This window comes from Solanum stenotomum, chromosome 1, assembly GCF_019186545.1.
Source record: "Solanum stenotomum isolate F172 chromosome 1, ASM1918654v1, whole genome shotgun sequence".
NCBI classification, from domain to species: Eukaryota; Viridiplantae; Streptophyta; class Magnoliopsida; order Solanales; family Solanaceae; genus Solanum; species Solanum stenotomum.
In genome coordinates, this window is record NC_064282.1 from 83,264,044 (window position 1) to 83,286,352 (window position 22,309).

The 22,309-nt window shown below is 34.0% G+C and overlaps 1 pseudogene; it reads left to right on the top strand.

The window, feature by feature from the left end:
* The window catches only part of LOC125857690 (aspartic proteinase 36-like), a 33,585-nt pseudogene extending 11,946 nt beyond the window's left edge, over nt 1-21,639 (top strand).
* The last annotated feature ends 670 nt before the right edge of the window (nt 21,640-22,309 follow it).

Here is a 22,309-nt window from a genome sequence, read left to right on the forward strand (position 1 = left end):
CTAAATGCAAGTTAAAAACTTAAAATTATTTTTATATATTTATAAGAAAAACATACCTAAAAGCTGATGGTTGTCGCCTGCCGGTCGCCGGCTGCTGCTGTGCGTGGTGCTGCGGCTGCCTGAGCCCTGCTGGTCGACTGGGGCTGGTGGCTGGCGGTTGCTACTGCTGTGTGTGCTGCTGGTCGACGGGACTGGCGGCTGCTGCTGCTGCTCGACGGAACTGGCGGTTGCTGACTTGCTGGTTGTCGCCTGCTGCTGGTCGCCGACTGCTGGTCGCCAGCGTTGCTGGTTGTGCGGCTGCTGGCTGCTGGCTGCTGGCTGCTGGCTGCTGCTAAAGCTTAGAAAATAGAAAGTTAGAATTAGTAAAGTAAAAAAATTGAAAAGACCAAAAGGTTTAAAGAGTTTTGACCTAATTTAATTAAAAATATAATATTTATTATTTAATATAATATATTTCGGTAAACCGAAATACCGAATAACACAAAAGTTACATACCGAAAACCGAACCGAAATACCGAAAAGTATAAAAACATACACCGAATACCGAACCGAAAACCGAAATACCGAAATACCGAAACCGAAATAATTCGGTTCGGTTCAGTATTTCGGTTTTTCGGTGTTTTTGCCCAGCCTTAGTTTTTAGTTAAAAAAAGAACTTTCCCCATTTTTCATTCTAGTTCCTCCCTCTTTCAATTTTAAATTCTAGGTTTTCTGATTTTTGTGTGGCTCGGCGGCAACATTCTCTCAACATAGAAGGGTGGAAATTGTAAAATCTTTCCCTGCCGATCTGTAGTGTCAATGGATTGTCTTTAATTTTGTTACTAGGGTACCATATTAGACCCTAAGTAGGGTAAGTACTCTTTCTCAAAATAAATGATGCTCAACTATAGTTTCAAGTTTCTACAATCATATGCACTAATTCAGTCTTGATTCATCTATGCTTTCACATTTTATGGGTCTCTTCTTCAAGAATTGCAGGTACTTATGTATGCGTCTCTTTTTCAAGAACAGGTAAGGTTTTAAGTAACTCTTCTTCATCTCAAGTCTTTTGATCATTCAGATCCTTGTTCCTTTCTTGTTGGAATAGATTGAGTTGTTTTAGATATCGTATAAACTATTTTAATTGATCACAAGGGTAGTTCTTATAATGCAAAGTTGTAAATTAGTACACAAATCTTTTTGGTATATTTGGTTAATTTTATTTTGAGGTTCTCTACTTTTCTTGGGCTATTTGTTGCAACTTGTGTATAAGAAAAAGTACAAGACAACTTCGACTTTTCCTTTAAGTGTAAAGAGCTGCAATATTTAGTTCTTTCTTGTTAAATTATTCTATTAGAGAATGTTTAATAATTTTAACTAGATTAATTTTCAGATCTATAAGCCAACTATTGGTGAAAAGAAATAGTCAATGGTGCTTTGAATGCTACGATGACTATTGTGGAGAAAGAAATTGTCCAAGGTCATTATACTTTCATGTCTCTTATTAATTGGCTTACTCGGAAAAATTAACTAGTTGGGCATGAATAATGTCGTGTTTTTTCATGAAGGTGGTGTCGTTCTTCTTTATGCATCAAAATAATTTGATAAGCTAGCGATAACCAATTTTGAAATAAATATTGGTACTCCCTTTGTCCAACAATAGTTGTTCATTATTGACTTGACACACCCCTTAAGAAATTTTGGTATAACCTCTAAAATATAGAATAATTCTGCTTGAGACAGTTTGATTGGTGATATCATGTTACACACCCATAATTCAACTTATGCAATGATTGAACTTATGATTGTAGACACCAATGCATACAATAGCCTCTAATGTAGTAACAGAGGTGTGTGTATACACACACACACACACATATATATATATTTATTTATTTTTCCCTCGAAGTTATTATAAAGTCCTTCTTATGCTTATCCTTCCAATAATTATGGTGTCTGAAACATCCAAATTATGTTCAGCTGCGTAATCATACCACCTTCCTTTAAGAAAGTAAACCTCTTCATTATGAGGCACAAGTAATGTGATCTACTAAATTCAGAGAAAGGCTATCTATATTCTTGTTCTTTATTTTTACTTTTTCTATATGTAGAAGAGCTAGTTGAGAGATGAAGTAGATTTTGTTGAGAACCAACTATTAGAGTAAGGTGTGGTTATATATCAGATAAATTTATTATTTTTGTTATTCTGTTCATTGCTTAATTTTCTGTGGTTTCTAAATTATGCCTTTTAAGTTGATTTATGAGATTTGTTCTCCTTTGAGTACTTAGTTTTTGATATTTGTTTATTGTGGAGACTAATGAGGATATCTTATGAAATACTTGGATATACAGTCTTAGTGGTATATGTATAAATGAATCTAAATTTTTGCTTTGCTTTTATAAAGAGTTGCAGGCTTGCGGTAGGAAACTTTATACAATGATAAATCAGATACCAAAATAATAAAATTTAATTTTCTTTGCTATTATAATCTCAATTTTTATCTCTTTAATTTGAAATATGCTTCTTTTCTTTCATTTTTCTGCTTTTAATTGTCAAATGCATAAAATAGGGGGTATAAATGTTCAAATAATTGATTTGAAGAGGGGAGAGGAGAATCCATATCATTCTCATAGATAACTGATGATAGCATCCCTAAATCTTTATTATAGTGGTTTTGTGACTGCAAATATAAGCTATAGTTAAAGAGCAGGGCAATGCTAGTGGCTTTGTTGTAACAACTATAGTTAACATTTTGTATTCTAGAACTGTCTTCTTTTTTCTTTGTCAGTGAGATGAACAAATGAGGTCATAAATAATAATGGCATGTCGTTTATCTTCTTATTCACGCCATGTTTGATTCTAATGTGAGAAATTCTACACAGGTTACCTTATATTTTATTAGTTAGTAGTTCTCGTGAATATATTGATGAAATTTATGGTGCCAAGTAAAGTAATTTGTGATTATGTACTAAGAGTCTATAATTTTTATTTGTGTTAAACTTGTAATGATCAAGTTTACAATTGTGAGCATTTTTTGCAATTTGGATGATATGAGTTGTCTTCCTTTTTTAGATTGATGAAGATTCAATTGGAATCAAGGAAGTTTGTGGAAAGCTAGAAGAAAGATCTTCCGATAAATGATATTAAAGACCGAGTTAGTAAAAAGAGATTTGTTAAGGCAGTTCTGTCACAATTGTTGTCAATTAAGTTGGGGACTAACAACTCAATTTGTATTCTTCTCCAAACAAGAGGATGAAGCTCACAAGATGGGAGAAAGACTCCATGATTAAAGTAGATTGCATTTTTCAAGATAATCATGTTTTTGGAATGGGACATTTTTTTTAGTGATATAGTGACTACATTTATGACTTCAAAATTATAGGCACATTTTTTGTTAAAATAAAGTTGTCACTAATTATATTTGGGGACAAAATGTTTATTCGTACATAAAAGATGGTCTTTAGTGACAAAAATACTTTTGTTCATCTACGAAATATATATAACTTTAGAGACAATTGATGTCGTCACTAATTAAATGAAAATATTTAGTGACAAGGTAGTTTTGTCGCTATTAATGACCTTTTTGATGACGAAATACACTATCAACTACAATTTTTTTTTTTGCTTTTTTGACGAATAAGTTCGTCACAAATATTGTGCATTTTGGGACCAAAAACATTTCATAGATAATTTAACTTTATTTAGCGACGAAACACTAAATTGTCATTGTATATATTTAGTGACTCATCATTTAGAGATGAATGAGTGACAAATTTATTTTCGTCACAAAATTTTTTTTGTGACGAAATATGATTCTTATGTGACAAAATATTTCGTCATTGAAAATCAAATTTGTTGTAGTGTTAGGGAGTTTCTCTAGCCGACAAACTGAAAGTAACCTAACATAAAGTGAGTCTCGTAATGATACAACTTCTTACCTACATTGCCAGAGCCATTCTAAACCTTGTCGGTGTATAGAACAAAACATTAACTTATGGATCCATCTAATAGGACTTCTCAGAGGAAGTATGGAGTTACCCGAATGACGGTACGATCCTGTCATGTGTTAGCTACGTAGTTTATGGAGTTTGAGTTATCTTAACTGTTACCCCAAATTGAGGCTCAATACTACTCTCAAAATATAAATTTATATGCTCATTTATAGAAAAGTATTCTCTAGGGTGAGTTAATACTCAAAACAACCCTATTCGAGGGGCAACTAGACTTCACTTTATTAGACTAACATGCTTCTTAAAAACTGTTATGCTTTCTTGATGAAAAAATATACTTTTGAAACTCTTCTAAAATAATGCACTTGAAGTTAAAAATATATCTTATTGAAACTCTTCTAAAATCAAGCACTTTAAATTAAAGATAATAATACTTTCTTGAAATACTTCTTGAAAATAAAGCACTTGAAGTAAAATATACTTTCTCTAAACTCTTCTTAAATCATGCACTTTAAATTAAAGATAATAACACTTTCTTGAAATACTTCTTTAAAATTTTGAACATACTTTATTCGTGAAAATAATGAATATGAAATACCACGACAAGGTTTTAAATAACTTTGATTAGAAAGGGTCCATGTGATAGTATAAGAATGAATCAACAATCAAGAATCAACAACAAATATGAAGTACAATAATTGTGATAAAAAAAAAATCCAGAATCAAAGATAAAAAATAGAGATAATTCAAGTATCATGATCCTTTGGGGGGGGGGGGGTGTAGAAACCTTAACTTTGATCGTACTAACTAAAATTGTAAATGTAGGGCGTGAGCAAGAATTAAGTTCCTCACTATGATAGCTTTACATACCTTAAAATCACGATGAATCTTGCGGAAGAACCCTAACTTGAAGAATAACGATCAAGAAAATTTTACTTGAAATTCTTGAATAAATTTCTTTAAAATCCTATAACCAAGAATTAAGATTTCTATTTATGATTCATAAATGTATGTAGGAATTTAAGTTGGAAAGAATGAAATCATTGGAGATGGACTTACCTTGAAATAGAATATTGAAAATGATTTGAAAGAATGTTGTTTGAAAGTTCTATGCTTTGGTTTTCCTTAGAGTTTTGTCATTAAGTTTGAGAGAGAGGAGTAGGTAGAATAAAAAGATGGAAATCTGATTTTTAAGGCCATTTAAGAGTTAAGAAATTCGTTTAGGATTTTCCTAGAGGTAAAAAGACAAAAACGACTATTATTAATATCTTCCCATCGGCATACGCCACTACACTTATCAGGTTTGTAAGTTGATGATAACTCTTTACTTCGAACTCTGTTTGATGCAAATTTGGTGGATTTGGAAAGAAGACTCAGATACATTTAGTTTGATAAGTTATGGGCCACCTAACTCTTAGTATTCTAAGAGATATGATCCCTTGAAGTTGACCTCAGTAAAATCTTATGTCGAAACTCAATTGGTATGGAAACTTTCAACTCAACTTTGTCTTAATGGATTGTTATGACCTTAATTCATCTCCAAATCAATTAATACACTAAAGAATTGACCTTAACACCTATGCACAATTAATAATCACTCGGTATGACCTTGTACACATATGAAAAATAATTCGGATCCTAGTTTACAAATTTTGGGGTATTACAATATATCCCACTTGAAATAATTCATCCTCGAATGATGATCAAGTTGCACTAAAAGAGAAATGAGCTACTTCTACTATCTTTGTGACTATTGGACTTTCCCATTAACAAATATAGAAGTGGTTTGTATTGAGAGGTGGAAACTCAACTAGAGTACGCTTCTCACGAACGTTCACGTAAGATTTCCAGATTACGGGTCATGACATGAAGTTTCTAGGAATCACAATAGAAATAAGGCTATCTCATAAAAAATTCTCATAACCTTCTTGAGAAAGAATTACGGGCACGATTTGTGTCATATATTCGAACATAAAGAACTCACAAATCTTAAGAATCTGAGCCATCTGGACGGTACCATTAAACATGAATGATATAGATTAAAACATTGTTCATACTCTACCTCAAACTATTTGAGATGAAATAGGGATATCTTGGGCATGGAAAAAGAATAGAACTACTATGCCTTAAGTGATATGACTAATAGCTTTTAAGTTTAGCAAAACTTCTCACTGCGCTCCTCCTTGTGAACACTACACTTCATAAGCTACTACCTATAGCTCCTCCAATGGTACATATGTCTGCTCCTACGAAGGTCTAAGTCTAACTGCATGCTCTTGATGTGTTCAAGCCTAACTTGGAGTCACAAGGTGCACCACATAAGGTGATCATATTAATCTAAACCATTGGATTCACGATCTATAGCTCTGTAGGGATTTTCATCTCAAGAATACTACTTCTTCTTACAAATTTACTCAACAAACCTCGAGTTCTAATTAAGTCATTTACATGTATATCAACACCCTATTGAAGCCTAGTATTATAAACACTCCATGAACTTCTAAGTAACCAATTCTTCTAAGAACTATCCATCTTCCTATCATCTCAACCAACTAGAAATTCATGTATTACTAATAAGGAAACACACAAAATATTTTCATCTAGCTACTACATATAACCAATCGTCATTTCAATCTTTTTCACACGTGGAATAAACACACTGTGATCTTCACCATAAAGAACGTCTACCCTCTCATCTAAACCAACATTCAACTTTTATCAACAACTCTATCAAAACTGAAGTAGGACTATTGGAAGGTCTTTGAGAGAAAAGATCATAAGCACAAATCATTCAAGAAATTTGATCTAAGAATATGCATTGCGTAGCATTATTTCACTAGAAATTGAAGGTATATCATTAGTTCATAGGACTAAGCATATTCAGAAACATAAGTGCATACATTATGAGTTGTATATCGTAAGACTGACATTCACAATTTCATAGAGTAAGATTGAGGTCGTTCATGAGTTGAATCTGGGCCTCTTATTCTAAGAAATGAGCATAGATGTTAATCTTTCTAAAGTAAATGAGAATGGATCAAAGGAATAACATTGATATGCGAGATATGAGAAGAGTTTCATAACAATTAAAATCTGAGGAATAATCTAGAGTATGAATGAACTGCTATCACATCATACTCTTTCTGAACACATCACCCTATCATCTCTCCCTGAGGTCTAAAGCATACATTCTATGTTTGTTGACTTATTTCATATAATTTTCTAAACTAGCCTATATTAATTTTACTCAAGGATATGGACAAATAACACATAGCAAATTATGAGCTTAGAGCTTCACACGACTATATACTATACTATCTTGGGTGCACATCTCTCACCCTAAAGCTTAGAGTCCTCATATTCCTAAATATTTTTCCATCACTTACTACCTCACAAAGGGAGCACATATACTTTCTAGTTGCCTCGCCACTCTTATTACAAGTCTATTAACGTAAAATCCTTCACACATTTAACTTTCATCCACCACCTAGACCTGATCTATACTACCAAGATAGCATACTTTAAGTCACCTAATCAATAACTCTCTATGTGCTAGTAACATGAAATCTACACAAATTGATTACACTTTAGTCAACACATAAGGGCCTATCAGTCTTTTATTAACTTACTGGGACATGACTGCAACAACATACTTTATTCCATCACTATCACCGCTCTTTAAGATTATTATATTTCCAACTTAAAACTTATAATTAGGGGAAATTCTACTACTAATGACTCATAACATCAAAGATCACACTATCTTTCGAGTGACAACACTACCCAAGCGCTCTAGAACATACTTTGCCCTTAAAGGTATCATCTATATAAAGGTGCAAGAAGGGGTTTGATAGTATATCATATTATTTGCTAAACACACAATTTAGGTGAACACGAATAAGAGTGCATCTTTTTGAATCAATTAGACTAAAGTGCACTAATGGGATCTTCTCGAGCCGTGGTGCAGTCTCTTAACATTTTATTAGCTCCATCTGAGGGGACATATTGGTAGGAATAAGAACTTTACTATTCCAAGTACCTCGAAGATGAGGCATAGTTGGAGAAGTTAGAACAATGCACGAATCTTCATAAGTTTTTTAAGAGACAACTCTATTGCACAATCTAGATTATGAAAGAAAGGAAAATATATGTATATGTTAAAATATGTTCATTTGTACATATATACAAAATATATGTATATGTAAAAATATGTTCATTTGTACATGTATAAAATGACATGTTATAATGAATGATTGGATAAACTGTAAAAACATATACAAATTGAAAAAAAGTTGGTTGAAACACGTTTGAGCGTGTACCTGGAATTGAGTTAAGAGGGAGAATGAGAGAATTCAAAATTCAATTTTGATATGGACGAGAGATTTTAGGAGAAAAATTAGTTGAGTAAAGAGAGCAGAGATAAATTATGATTTGTATAATAGGTATACAAATCACATTCCTGATATGAGTTTGTTTGGTGGGTTCCAAAATTAATAGCAAATTTCATTAAAATATAGCCGCAACTCATAATTATGTGAAACTATAGCTTTATTGAATAATGCAGTCTTAATGTTTGCTAATTTGCGTAATTATTCCTTTAATTTTTGGGGTCATTTTGGCCAAGAATAGGTTTCATTTGGTTAAAACTAAGTGGGCTAGAATTGTTGGACCTTTTCTTTTCTCTCTTGTGATATTGGGCTTCTTATTTGACTAGAATATTGTTTAGTCAGATTATATAATAATAATATTTAGAAAGATAATATTAATAAAAATAGTATATACTATTAAGAAAGGTAATGATAATAATAATACTAATAATAATAAAAAATCATGTGTTATTAGAAATTCAAATAGTCAAAATTAAGTGTCAACAATTATGATATAGAAACTTATTCTTTTAGAGTTTTTTAAACATAATTATATCGTTGTAGGTTGAGATGAACTTCTAACACAATTATATTATTACAGGTTGAGATGAACTTTTATGACGCGGAAAATTCATCAACTTCGTCTGTCATCTCATATTCAGCCTCAGTATGCACTTCAGATGAGTGCAGCGAAACAATTCAATGTGCTTACTCCTTGCATTACGCAGATAATAGTGGCACATCAGGCTATTTTGTATCTGATTTGTTTTACTTTGACAAAATTCTGAGGACCTCGTTGATTGCCAAATCTTCAACATCGATTATTTTTGGGTGAGTATTCTTTTATAAGATTATTAAGATCTTCTAGAGTATTATAATTCTGAAAGAAAGTATACAATCAACATCCAATAAGAATACAAGAATACAATTGTTATCCTTTAAAAAGAGGGAAGACGAGTCTATAAACATTCAATCTCTCCAAAAAAAAAATTAGACTAATTATACAACTAGCTAACAAATAAATTTAATCAAGTAGAAAAGTGTGTATTATATGAAATTTTATTTGAGAATTTTTTCCCCAAAAATATATATGGATTTTCATGCAACAACCTAAAATCTATAAATTTTAAATTGTTTTACATGCAAAAACTATTTATTAGGAAAATTTGTAGCTATATTTTGTGTCATTTTGCGAAAAATATTATATAACAAAATAGCTGTGAAAATTAATTTGTAGGTAACATTTTCACAGGTAAATTCATTGAAAATAAAATTGATCTTTTATTATTTTGCAGCGAAATTCCTAAATTAAGCTATTTGCGAAATTTAGCTAGAAATAGTTACCTAAGAAAATTTAGCTGAGAAATTACTTTGGATCTTTCTAAAAAATTAGCTACGAATTTATTGTATAGAAGTTTACCCCAGAATTTTATATCGGGGAATTTGTTGAGTATTTTATTATTGCGGAACAAATTGTAGATTTTTTTTCTAAGGATATACTTTGGGTTTTTCCATTAGCTGATGATTTTCTTACATGAAAGTAACATAAAAAAAAATTGTCGCAAAGTTAGGTAGGGGTATTTTCTTGTGATTTACTTGAAAATATTATGAATAGAATTATAATAAGAGGCTTATAACTTAATTCTTATAATAATTTATACCATGAGATAACCATTATCTATAGTAATAGCATAATAGGTAACCAATTTTATTTTTAAAATTACGAATATCATAATAAGAGGCTTATAACTTAAATATATCCTTAGGTGATTTAATAGTGTAAAATCGAAACAGGTGCAGTACCTCTCAATTAGGAGACCTGATCTTGACAGATGGAGCAGTTGATGGAATTCTCGGATTCGGTCAACAGAGACTATCAATAATATCTCAACTTTCTTCACATGGAATTTCTCCGAAATCATTTTCACACTGTTTGAAAGGAGAGGGCAGCGGTGGAGGGATATTAGTGCTCGGTGAGATTTTGCATCCGAGCATGGTCTATACTCCCCTTGTTCCATCGAAGTATGTACTGCAATTTTCCAAGAGCATTATTTTGTTCAACGTTTTATAAATTATTGTTGCTTTTTTCAAAATAATTCTTCTGTCATGACATTTAGTTTGTTTCTTTTCCCAATTCTTGCAGGGGTCATTACAATGTGTATTTGCAGAGCATTTCTGTACATGGAAGAATTTTACCTATTGATCCAGAAGCTTTTGCAAACTCTGGTGATCGAGGAACTATAGTTGATTCCGGTACAAGTTTAGTTTATCTTGTCGCGGAAGCTTATGAATCAGTTGTCAATGCAGTAAGTATTCTTCTCACCAATCGTTCTCAACCACAAATATATTTTCTTGATGTCTTAATTAAGCTATCTAGTTCAGGTTTTAAATATAAATTATTTTGACATTATACTTGATGATCAAGTCATTACAATTATTATATATATAATAGTCAAGAAAATATAATAATTAAGATTCTAGATCCATAAAAGAATTTATCTTGTCATGCCCCGAGTCTAGATCCTAGGTGGGGCAGACTCTCGATGCCTGACTCGTGCGTTTCAATAGCATGATATTAGACATGAGTGTAAACATAGTTTAAAAACATTTGAAGAGTCTTTGGATATATTTAAGTCATAATATTGAAAAAAAGAATGTAGAGGTCTAAACTAAACCATAACTAACTGTCTATTTATGAAACCTCTAAACATAACTAAGTAATGTCTACCGCGACAAGACCTCCGTTATACCTTAAACACATAATCATAAAATACTAGGAAATTGAATACTAAGCCCCATGAAAATAAAGGGACCAACAACAGAAGATATGAAACCTAGGGAGCGGCTTGATCACGTGCATGCACACCTAAGTCTGCATCAATAAAAGAATGTTGAGCCCCCAACAGAAGGGATTTAAGTACATGTGAAATAGTAATGTATGTAAAATGACATAATAAAACATAACATACATATCAAGATCAATAGAAGCAACAACCATAATTATGATCGTAACATAGGAAGGTTAAGAGATGAGGTCATTTAGACTGCCTTAGGGATATGTATTTGTGATATTTTAGTTCATTATAGGAGTATAATAGCATAACCAACAAAAACCACCATGTAAGAGGTATAACCAACAAAAACCACCATGTGAGCTCATGTAGTTTAATCTAGGCCCGATCAGCTAAGTCATCTCATACCTTATTGAATATGAGACATGACCCTTACCAGAGGCATAAAAGAATGAGTCCCGAACCAACTGTATGATCCTTAAACTACGTCAGCAAACGTAATTTTAGGCGTTCATCATTTAAATTTATGCCATCTCGGTTAACCATTTATCTCCCTTATGCTCATGTGTTCATAGATTAGCCCGAAGACTCATATTCATACCTTTTGAGGATTATAGTTCATAAATTTTGTTCATGTCATGAGGTTACAGCTCATGTATCATATCTTTGCATTCATGAGAGATATATATCACATGATAATATTATAGTAAAGAAAACATAAGATAGCATCATAAGATTTATATTTGAAGAATTTTTGTGATGATCATTCAAGGGTTCATAACATAGAATTTTCAAGAATTCATCAAGAAAATATCAAGAAACTATTAAGAAGTTGTAAAAAAATTGTTAAGAAATCATTAGAGTTAGTTTTCTAGATAAAAACCGTTACTTTCATGATTTCATACCTGAAATCTTGTAAAACACAAGGGGTTAAGAATCTTCATGGGAATAGGATTCTTTTATGGAGGATTTTTGGGGTTTTATTAAAAATAAAGAATGATTAAAAAATATAGCCCTACCTCATTCATGGAAGATATATTCTATAAAAAAAAAGAAGCCTAACTAGCGGGGTTTATTTTACATACTATGGGGGTTAGGAACCCCGCAGTTTGCTGTAACAGAGGTTTCAGCAACCCCCAAAATTAGGTCTGCCATAATTAAGTTGTGGCGGTTTTTCACTAACCTCTGTAACAAGCAGCGGAGGTTATTTTGCGGCGGTTTGAACCCCCACAAATTGATTCTTAGAACAATGCTCTAAAGCTAATTAAGCCAATAAATAGTTCAAACAACTATAAATTTACAAGTAACGATATTTCTGCCAACAATTAAAAAAGTTACATTATAAAAAGTAATATCCAACGAGTTACATTATAAAGAGCAGTATCCAACGAGTTACATTATTAAAAGTAATATCCTAATAGAGCGGGGTTGTTTCCAAATGCCCTTGTTTCACCCTTGTTTTTCTTTGTGATAAAGTAACCATAATTATGGCTGTTATCATCTCCTACTCCTCCAGAGGATACTCCATGACTGTAAATCTCCCCTGGCTCTTCCTCACCATAGACATCTAAGTTTGTGGTGATAAGTTCATTATCCTTTATCTCTTTTTTCGCCACAAATCCTAGCAAAAACGTAAGCCCTTCTGAAGCAGCTAGATAGAAACGGTACCCCAAACTTAGCCCCAAGTGCTCCATGCCTGCAATTATACAATCTGGCTCGTCATTCGGTTATCGTTGACGTAAGGTATAGTTGACATTGCTCATCATTCGCTTATCGTTCATAACAAAAGTGGTCAAGTACTCTGGCTACAACTCTGTCCAGCTGGTCACCGTTTCAGCATTCATATTCCTCCACTGATAACCATCCTTTATAATCTGCAAATATGTTTACATTGCTTTATCTCATTAGTATTGGCGTGCTTCTCCATGCTGTTACTAGAGATATACTAGAAATAAAATGTTTCAAGGGAATTTGGGCACTGGATTAATTTGTGTGTGTGGTATTGCCAAAGACCAAAGTTATTCCTATATCAACTTTGGATGCATGTTAGAGCCTTTTTTGTTGTGCATGTTGGATTTGAAGTTCCCTAGAGCCAATCAAAAGTTTGCAAAGCCTGTGGGCTTTCAAAATTCTCCTGTGTTTTTTCCTTGATGGAAAATCTGTCGACTACTCCAGTATGTGGCAATTACTGATAAAATCATTATCCAAGCTTCCACATTGTCAAGTTCGACTTCAGATTCTACAACGATTAGCGAGTTTAACAATGTCAAGTCAGAATCTAAAAATGCTAAATTTGTCACACACAATCCTCCTAGACGAACATGTCAAAAAAAGAAGCTAAATGAATAATAAGGCGGCCGGACAGCTAAGAGACAAACACAAACAGGAATGACAGAAAAATCATAACACTGGCAAGATCCAAAATGTAAACACACAACTGCTGGAATTCAGATAAACCAATTTTTCCCCCAAATAATCACAAAGCATAAGAATTGAGTACCTCTTTAAGCCATGAATGATAAGTATTTGTAATATTTTTCTTCCTCCATGCACGTAAATCGAAGACATTCATCCCATAAGCCCATGCACAGTTTTCCGGATTCAAATTCTTTGCTATTAGGGGATGAGAAAAGTTGAAGTAATAATTTCTGAATCGCTTAGACATCACCCACTCGCCTTCACCTTTACAAGTCTCAACTGCTCCATTGACCTTACCACTAAGATCGATGTCCCACAGCGGAGATAAATCTCTCTGAATTACAATATCATCGATCGTCTAAGAAAACCACTTTGTCAAGGTTTGGGAAGAGCTGTAAAAGACGACATCACAGAAATCTCAGATTGCTATTTGAAAACATGCATATCTACATAATTGCAGGACCGGAGAGTGAATCATATACAAGTATCAACAACAATAACATACCCAGTGTAATCCCACAAGTGGGCTTTGTGATAACATACAAGTATAGAAGAGGTAAATATTACAAAGTGAAATCCATACTAAAACCTAAATGCTAGCAAGTAGAAGAAAGGAAAAGCAAAAATTATTGCTGCGTGGAACTCTTCTAGAAAAGATAGGAGTGCCTGGAGATGCAAACTAAGATTTAAATTATCATCATCAGAAGAAGAGAACAACAAACAAAAGTCTGATTATAACTGTCCTTCACTCTCCATAATGTTTTTAAAAATAAGCATGGTGTCCGGACCAACTTAAACAGATATGCATGTAAGACTTTCATCTGATATCCCAAGCCAAGCATGTGCCACCAAATAAATCCTTTATTATTACATTTGTTACGTCCAAATTCCATTCAGTTGCTTCTAACAGAGAATCAAACCATGTTTTTCGAGCTAACAGAGAGAGGGATCACTTACTCCAGCTTAGCCCTTTCATCTGAAAGGCTGCCGATACTAGAACCTTTACGTGGTCTACAAGCCACCAGCTCCACCTCGAAAACAAGTTAAGGGTTGCCCTATATATATATTAAGATGTTTCAAACTCAACAATGAGATTACCACAAAGAACACTGTCCCGCCCAGCTCACGCCATTGTTGTTTTTTCTCCCCTTTCTTAATAGAGTACATAAGAATGTTGGGATCAGGAGGAGCACAAATTCTCCTCTTCAGTTAAAACCTCATAACTGAGACAAATCCAAGATTTAAACTTAATGGCTTTGTTAATAGTAGTGACTTAAAAGATAAGCAAAGAATATAAGTCAGTTAGGATTAGTAACTAACTGTTAGTTAAGTTAGTTATGCCTTACTATTTTGTTACAAGCTTACAAACTATTGTGTATAAATAGAGTTATGTACATATTGAATACATGATGAAGAAATAATAAGAATGAAAGTATAGAGTGTTTAACTCTAGCAAGATACATCTTCTTTAAAGATTACTTCATCTTCTTCCTGATCTCTATTACTTCTTCTTACTCTCATTGTTCTTCTTCTTTTTCTCCCTAATTCTAAGCTTCATAAAACTACAGGCTTTAACCTTAAGTTCTTAGAACTAAGCTTATCATACTCCCAAAGTTATGAATTGGAGTTTAATATATGTTCAACTTAGTGGTTTTCCATAAATAATATATCTATGTACAGTGTCAATCGCACCGAGGGTACTATCAGAGATTTCATGACAAGAGATGCTTGCAGCATGTAAAAATGATCTACAGAGTTAACTTAATGGGGTTATCCGGTGGGGACCCAATGCTTCCATAGGCATACTCTGTCGTCTTCCCCAACCTGGAAGATCAAATAAAAAAAAAGTTGAGCACTAACATTAACTCGATGTACAACCACCACAAATTAAAGAGCATATCGTCCTCAATGCAACATTGTTGGATGAAAAAGGCAAAAATAAATGAAAGACTTTGAGAGACAGAAGGTTTCTTTTACTGCAAAACTTTCTTACTTCAAAACCAAAACTCCTATTGCCCTTTTATAGGCTTGCAATTAACTACTAAAGCTAAAATAAAGCAACACACAAATAATGGAAAACATGGAAAAGTGGTAAACATGGTCCACTACAATAAGAATATAATTTCATTGACTAAGTAAAACATAAACCCACTAATCCTAGAAAATAGACCCACAGACTGATTTCTGCAAACTATCTATTTTTGAAGAATTAGTCAACACTCCCCCTTTCTTCAAAATCACAAACTCCCATTTGTCGTCTGAAGAAGTCATGCTTGTTGCGGGGCAGCAACTTCGTAAGAACATCAGCAGTCTGTGTATTTGTGCCACAAAATTCCAGTGAGATTATTCCACCAGTGACTAGATCGCGAATAAAGTGATAGCGAGTGTCGATGTGCTTCGTTCTACTGTGAAAAACAGGATTTTTTGTCATAGCAATTGTCTCCTTGTTGTCACACCATATTTCTGTTGGACCAATCTGCTGTTGTTGAAGATCTACTAGCAATTTCCTTAACCAAACAACTTGACAACATGCTGAAGTTGCAGCCATGTATTCTGCTTCCGAAGATGACAAAGCTACTGTATCTTGTTTTTTTGAACTCCATGAGACTGCTCTAGAGCCAAGACTAAAAATGTTCCCAGATGTGCTCCTGCGATCATCCAAGCTACCTGCCCAATCACTATCAGTAAAGCCAATTAATCTGAAACCTGATACTTTTGAGTACCAAATTTCGTGACTTGTTGTGCCAGCAACATATCGCAAGATCCTCTTGGCTGCACCTAGGTGTTGATTTGAAGGACTATGCATAAACCTTGAAATCAAACTGACAGAAAATGCTATATCGGGCCTTGTGTGCGATAAGTAGTTTAGACCACCAACCAAGCTTCTATAATAAGAAGCATTTGCTGCACCTGTACCATCATTGAGTACCAACTTCTCATTCATATTCATAGGCGTGGGAGATGGATTACAATTTAGCATGTTGAACCTCTTTAAAAGTTCAGTTGCATATTTCCTTTGTGAAATAAAAATTCCATCCGAATCTTGCCTCACCTTAAGCCCAAGAAAATAATGCAGCATACCCAAGTCGGACATCTCAAATTTACTCATCATGCAACTCTTAAATTCAGAAACAATAGATTCACAAGAGCCCATATATATAATATCATCGACATAAAGACAAACAACCAGAAAGTCACTATTACCTTGCTTCTTCACATAAAGTGTAGGTTCATTTTCACTTTTTCTGAACTGCTGCTCTTGAAAAAAAGAGTCAATTTTGCTATACCATGCCCGTGGTGCTTGCTTTAAACCGTACAACGCCTTCTTCAATCTGTATACTTTGCTCTTTCCTTCACTAAAGATGAAGCCTTCAGGTTGGCAAACATAAACTTCTTCTTGTAAGTCGCCATTTAGGAAAGCAGACTGAACATCAAATTGGTACACATGCCAACCAAGTTGAGCAGCCAAGGCTAGAGTAGTTCTAACCGTTTCAAAGCGAGCAACTGGTGAGAACGTCTCATCAAAGTCGATGCCTTGTTGTTGAGAGTATCCTTTTGCAACAAGTCGAGCTTTATGCCTTTTGACACTTCCATCAGCATTGTACTTTGTTTTGAAAATCCATTTTTGCCCGATAACATTCTTCCCTTCCGGCAAATCAACTAACTCCCAGGTGTGATTTTTCTCGATAGCCTGAATCTCTTCAATCATTGCATCCTGCCATTCTGGTTGCTTTGCAGCTTCTTCATAACATGTCGGTTCAGCAGCTAACAGGGCAAAGCTACAAGATGCATAAACATCGTGCAGTGACCGGAACTTTGTTGGTGGCGTCTCGCTGGATGACGCCGAAGGTGGAGAACGAGAGCTTGATGGAGTAGAATTGTTGCCACTTCCATGAGCAGTATGGTCAGTATTGCTGCTACCAGGTGAGGAAAGATCAGAACTTGTTGTTTCAAGTATCCCTGTATGCCCTACTTCTGCGTGAGCTGGAATATGGATGACTGAATCTTCTTCCTTGTCGTTCCACTCCCATGCTGATTCTTCATTAAATATAACATTCCTGCTAATAATCACTTTGCCACTAGTAGGATTATATAGTCTATATGCTTTGGATTGAGGACTATAACCAATGAAAATGCATTTCTCTGATTTTTCATCTAGCTTAGAACGTAAATTAACCAAAGCATAAGCTATACAACCAAAAACTTTCAAGTGGCTTACTTGTGGTTTCCGTCCCGTCCATGCTTCATATGGAGTTCGATTAAAAACAACTTTTGTTGGAGAGATGTTTAAGAGGTACACAGCTGCAACCACTGCTTCTCCCCAAAAATGAACAGGAAGTCCCCTTGCATTAAGTAAGCTTCTGGCCATCTCAACCACAGTACGATTCTTCCGCTCGGCGACTCCATTTTGTTGTGGCGAGTATGGTGTTGTAAGCTCCCTGCGAATTCCATTCTCTTCACAAAACAAAGTAAAATCATTAGATAAAAATTCACCACCACGGTCTGTGCGAAGAGCCTTAATGTTGCAGCCTGTTTGCTTCTCCACGAGTGCTTTGAATTTCCTGAAATTCTCAAACGCCTCTGATTTGAAATTCAGAAAATAAGCCCAACTCATACGGCTATAATCATCAGTAAATAGAAGAAAATACCGACTCCCACCAAGTGACTCAGTCTTCATTGGTCCACATAGGTCGGCATGTACAAGCTCAAGACAACGGGCAACTCTCCATGATTTTCCTACAGGAAATGATTTTCTACTTTGTTTCCCGAAGATGCAACCTTCACATAAATCAAGATCACCCATTTCTGGTAACCCAACTACCATATTCTTCCTAGTCAATAATTTCAGCCCATTAATGTTCAAATGGCCATAGCGAAGATGCCATAGTTGAGTTTCATTAACACATTTAGAAATTAAGGCATTATTTTCCACACTTGAAACATTAAGGGGAAACATGTTATTTTGGGTCATAGGCACAACTGCTATAGTCTGACCAGACTTATTATCACTGACAGCACATGAACTATTTTTAAACAAAATAGAGTAACCACTTGCCATCAATTGTCCAACACTCAGCAAATTATGTGCCAAACCAGGAACAAGTTGCACATCGCAAAGGAGTTTTACATTACCCTGCATTGTCTTGATGGCTATGGTTCCTTTGCCTTCAACTCGAACTTGCTTGTCATCACCAAGTCGAACTTCACTCTTTTGTGACTCATCGAGGTCTCTAAATAAAGACCTTATGCCAGTCATATGATTTGAGCATCCACTATCAATAAACCAAACATTATCAGTAATGTTAGTGATTGAAGAATGAGCCATGAAGAGCTTACTTTCATTCTTTGTGTTCTCAGAGAAATTTGCTTGATTCTGCTCGTCCTTTTGCTTAGTCCAACAATATGTTTCAGTATGACCAGACTTCTTGCAATAACGGCACTGAAAGTCACTCTTGGGATGTCGAGTGTCATTGAATTGACTTCTGCCTCTACCGCGGCCTCGACCTCGGCCACGAAATCTGCCTCTTCCTCTACCTCTGCCCGATGACTCTTCTTTCACCTGGAATGCTTTTTCTTCAATTTTCTCATGAGACCTATTTATCCTATCTTCATGAGCTAATAAAGAACCCATTAATTCATCAAATGAATAATCAGATAAATCCTTGGATTCTTCAATAGCAGCAACCACATGCTCAAATTTTTTTGTTAAAGATCTCAACACCTTTGCCACAACAATTTCATCACTAATATTCTCCCCATACGACTTCATGAGATTAACAATGGAAGAAACTCTAGACATATAATCTTGAACAGATTCATTACTTTTCATAAGTAAAGTTTCAAAATCACGACGCAAAGTTTGTAATTTTACAGCAATTACCTTCTTATCTCCCATATACTCCTGTTGCAGAATTTCCCAAGCTTCGTGAGAAGTCTCTGCTGCTGAAATTCGTGGAAAGATGTCATCATGAAGGGCTTGTTGAATCAGGAACAGCGCCTTCGAGTCTTTCTTGCGATTCTCCCGTAGCCGTTGTGCGTGGCCTTCATCCGGATCTGCAAATCCACTCTCCACCAAGTCCCACAACTCTTGAGACTTGAAGAGAGTCTTCATCTTAAGACTTCAAAAATGATAATTCATCCCTTTGAAAATTGGAAGATGTTGGGAGTTACTGTTAGAGTTTGCTGCCATTGTTTCTCTTGTTTGGTATTTCTGGGGCAAAATTTTTATCTCTCGTTACTCTTAAAACTGGCGCTGATACCAAATTTGTTGGATGAAAAAGGCAAAAATAAATGAAAGACTTTGAGAGACAGAAGGTTTCTTTTACTGCAAAACTTTCTTACTTCAAAACCAAAACTCCTATTGCCCTTTTATAGGCTTACAATTAACTACTAAAGCTAAAATAAAGCAACACACAAATAATGGAAAACATGGAAAAGTGGTAAACATGGTCCACTACAATAAGAATATAATTTCATTGACTAAGTAAAACATAAACCCACTAATCCTAGAAAATAGACCCACAGACTGATTTTTGCAAACTAACTATTTTTGAAGAATTAGTCAACAAACATCCCAAGCCTTACTAACAGAACAAGTGCCTATCTCAAATGAGAAAATTGTATCATCTTCCCGGGTAGTATCTAATATAATTATAATCTCCAAAATTTCTAGAAACAATTCAAAGTTGAAAAAAAACTCAGGGAAAGAGAACACACAAGGTTGGTGACTCATCTTCGAGGCCTTTCGATGTCTAAATTAGGGACGATTGAGAGAAAGAGAGAGTAGGAGAAGTATGGATGCAGATGTGTGAGGATGTAGGTACAAATCTCAAAATAAAAAATTACAAAAAATTAGCAATAAACATTTGTGTTAGGATGAAGAAATCATCAATATTTTATGGCCAAATCATACCTTGGATGATGGATAATCTGTGTAGAGATCAATCAGTTTCTTGAGAGCTAGGGTAAATTTTTTAACTTTGGAGGTGAACCACGACTTAGGGCTGTTATTAAATGTTTTTGACATGTGCTATCGCATAGGCGACGTCTCAGGAACGCATCAAACCACTAACCACTACCTTCGGTGCTCTATCGGGCAACAAGGCAATGTCCAGTAATTTGATAGACTATTTTCCTCATAACTTTTCAAATTCTAGGAGATCAAACAAAGTTGATTTCAACTATTCTTCTAATTATGTATTAAACACTATCTATCTACATGTACAAAGAAGGCAAACTAATTTACCATTTTTTTTAACTTGATCATTTAATTCGCAGATAACTGTAGTTGTTTCACCTTCAGCTAGGCCAATCACATCAGCAATGTACCCATGCTATCTCATTTCCTCAAGGTTCATTACTTTGTTTTCTATCAGTGAATATTTAATAAAAGTTATTAATTAAACACCTAATTGGTCTCTTTGATGACTTGAACAGTTTCTCAGAGAACATAGCTGAGGTGTTTCCAACAATTTCTCTAAACTTCGCTGGTGATGCATCCATGAATTTAACGCCAACAGACTATCTCGAGGATATGGGGTTTTCTGTGAGTATTTGATTCAACAAAAAAATTCATATGTTATATTTATGAAATACAAAGATAAGTTACACTATTATGTGTTTAGCAGGATGGTGCTGCTAAGTGGTGCATTCGCTTTATAAGAAATGATTTAAGCCGAACAATTCTAGGAGGTTAGTTTTTGAAACTTTAGTGTTAATATTACATTTTAATATCGTGATCGTAGAATACTGAAAATAAGGCCTTATGCAATTTACCATATGTATCTTTCTTTGTTCCCAAATTGCATCATAATTTAATTGTCATTCATACATTTCTCTCTCTTGTTACGCAGATGTTGCGCTTAAAGATAGGATCATTGTATATGATTTGGCTCGACAAAGAATTGGTTGGGCAAATTACGATTGTAAGTAGCATTTCCATGATTTGATTTTGATACTATTAAATAGATTTTAAGTTATTGATGACTTACAAAAAGTTTTTATTTCATGTAGGTTCATTACCTGTGAACGTATCTATAACCTCTGGCACATATTATGTTACTCAGGCTAGCACCATCTATCATATGCTAGGGCTAATTTTGTTCATCCTTAACCTATTCCGGAGCCAATGATTAATTTCATGTTTGTGTAGCTTTACTTTAGATTTCTCTTGTATTGTTGACTCCATCATATAACCAAAACAAATACTAATAATGTAAAAAGAAAGGTTCACCTTGATATGGGATTATGTATTTTGAACTTAACTAAATTTTTAGTAAATATATATTCAAAAACAGGGTTGCCTTTTAATTTTAGGAAAATTAAGAAATCAATTCTGGAAAGATATTAAAAAACCTTTTACTTGAAAATCAAAATATGGATAAGAGATAAAGTTAAACCTTTTACTTCTTATTTTTACATAATCTTATTATATGAACAAAACTTTTGTCGCTTATCCGCGAATTTCATTTCAATATAAATTGATTTGAATATTAAGTTAACTAGATATTTTAATCACCACAATAATTCCAAGTTACTTAGCGTCTAATTGTTTTTTCTTGTTTTACTTGGAAACCTATGCATCTTAGTAGTCTTCTGAGAAGGTGGCTGAGATAATAAGTAACCTTATGGTGTAATGTTCTTTGTTTGTTAATTAGTGGATGTTTGGCCATGTTTTATTGTTAAATTTGATAAAAATAATTTTCATTTTCAAAATAAAAAAATATATTTTAAAATTAAAGTTGTGTTTGGCAATGAATACAAATTGGAGTTGTTTTAAAATTTGAGTGAGTAATTTTGGGG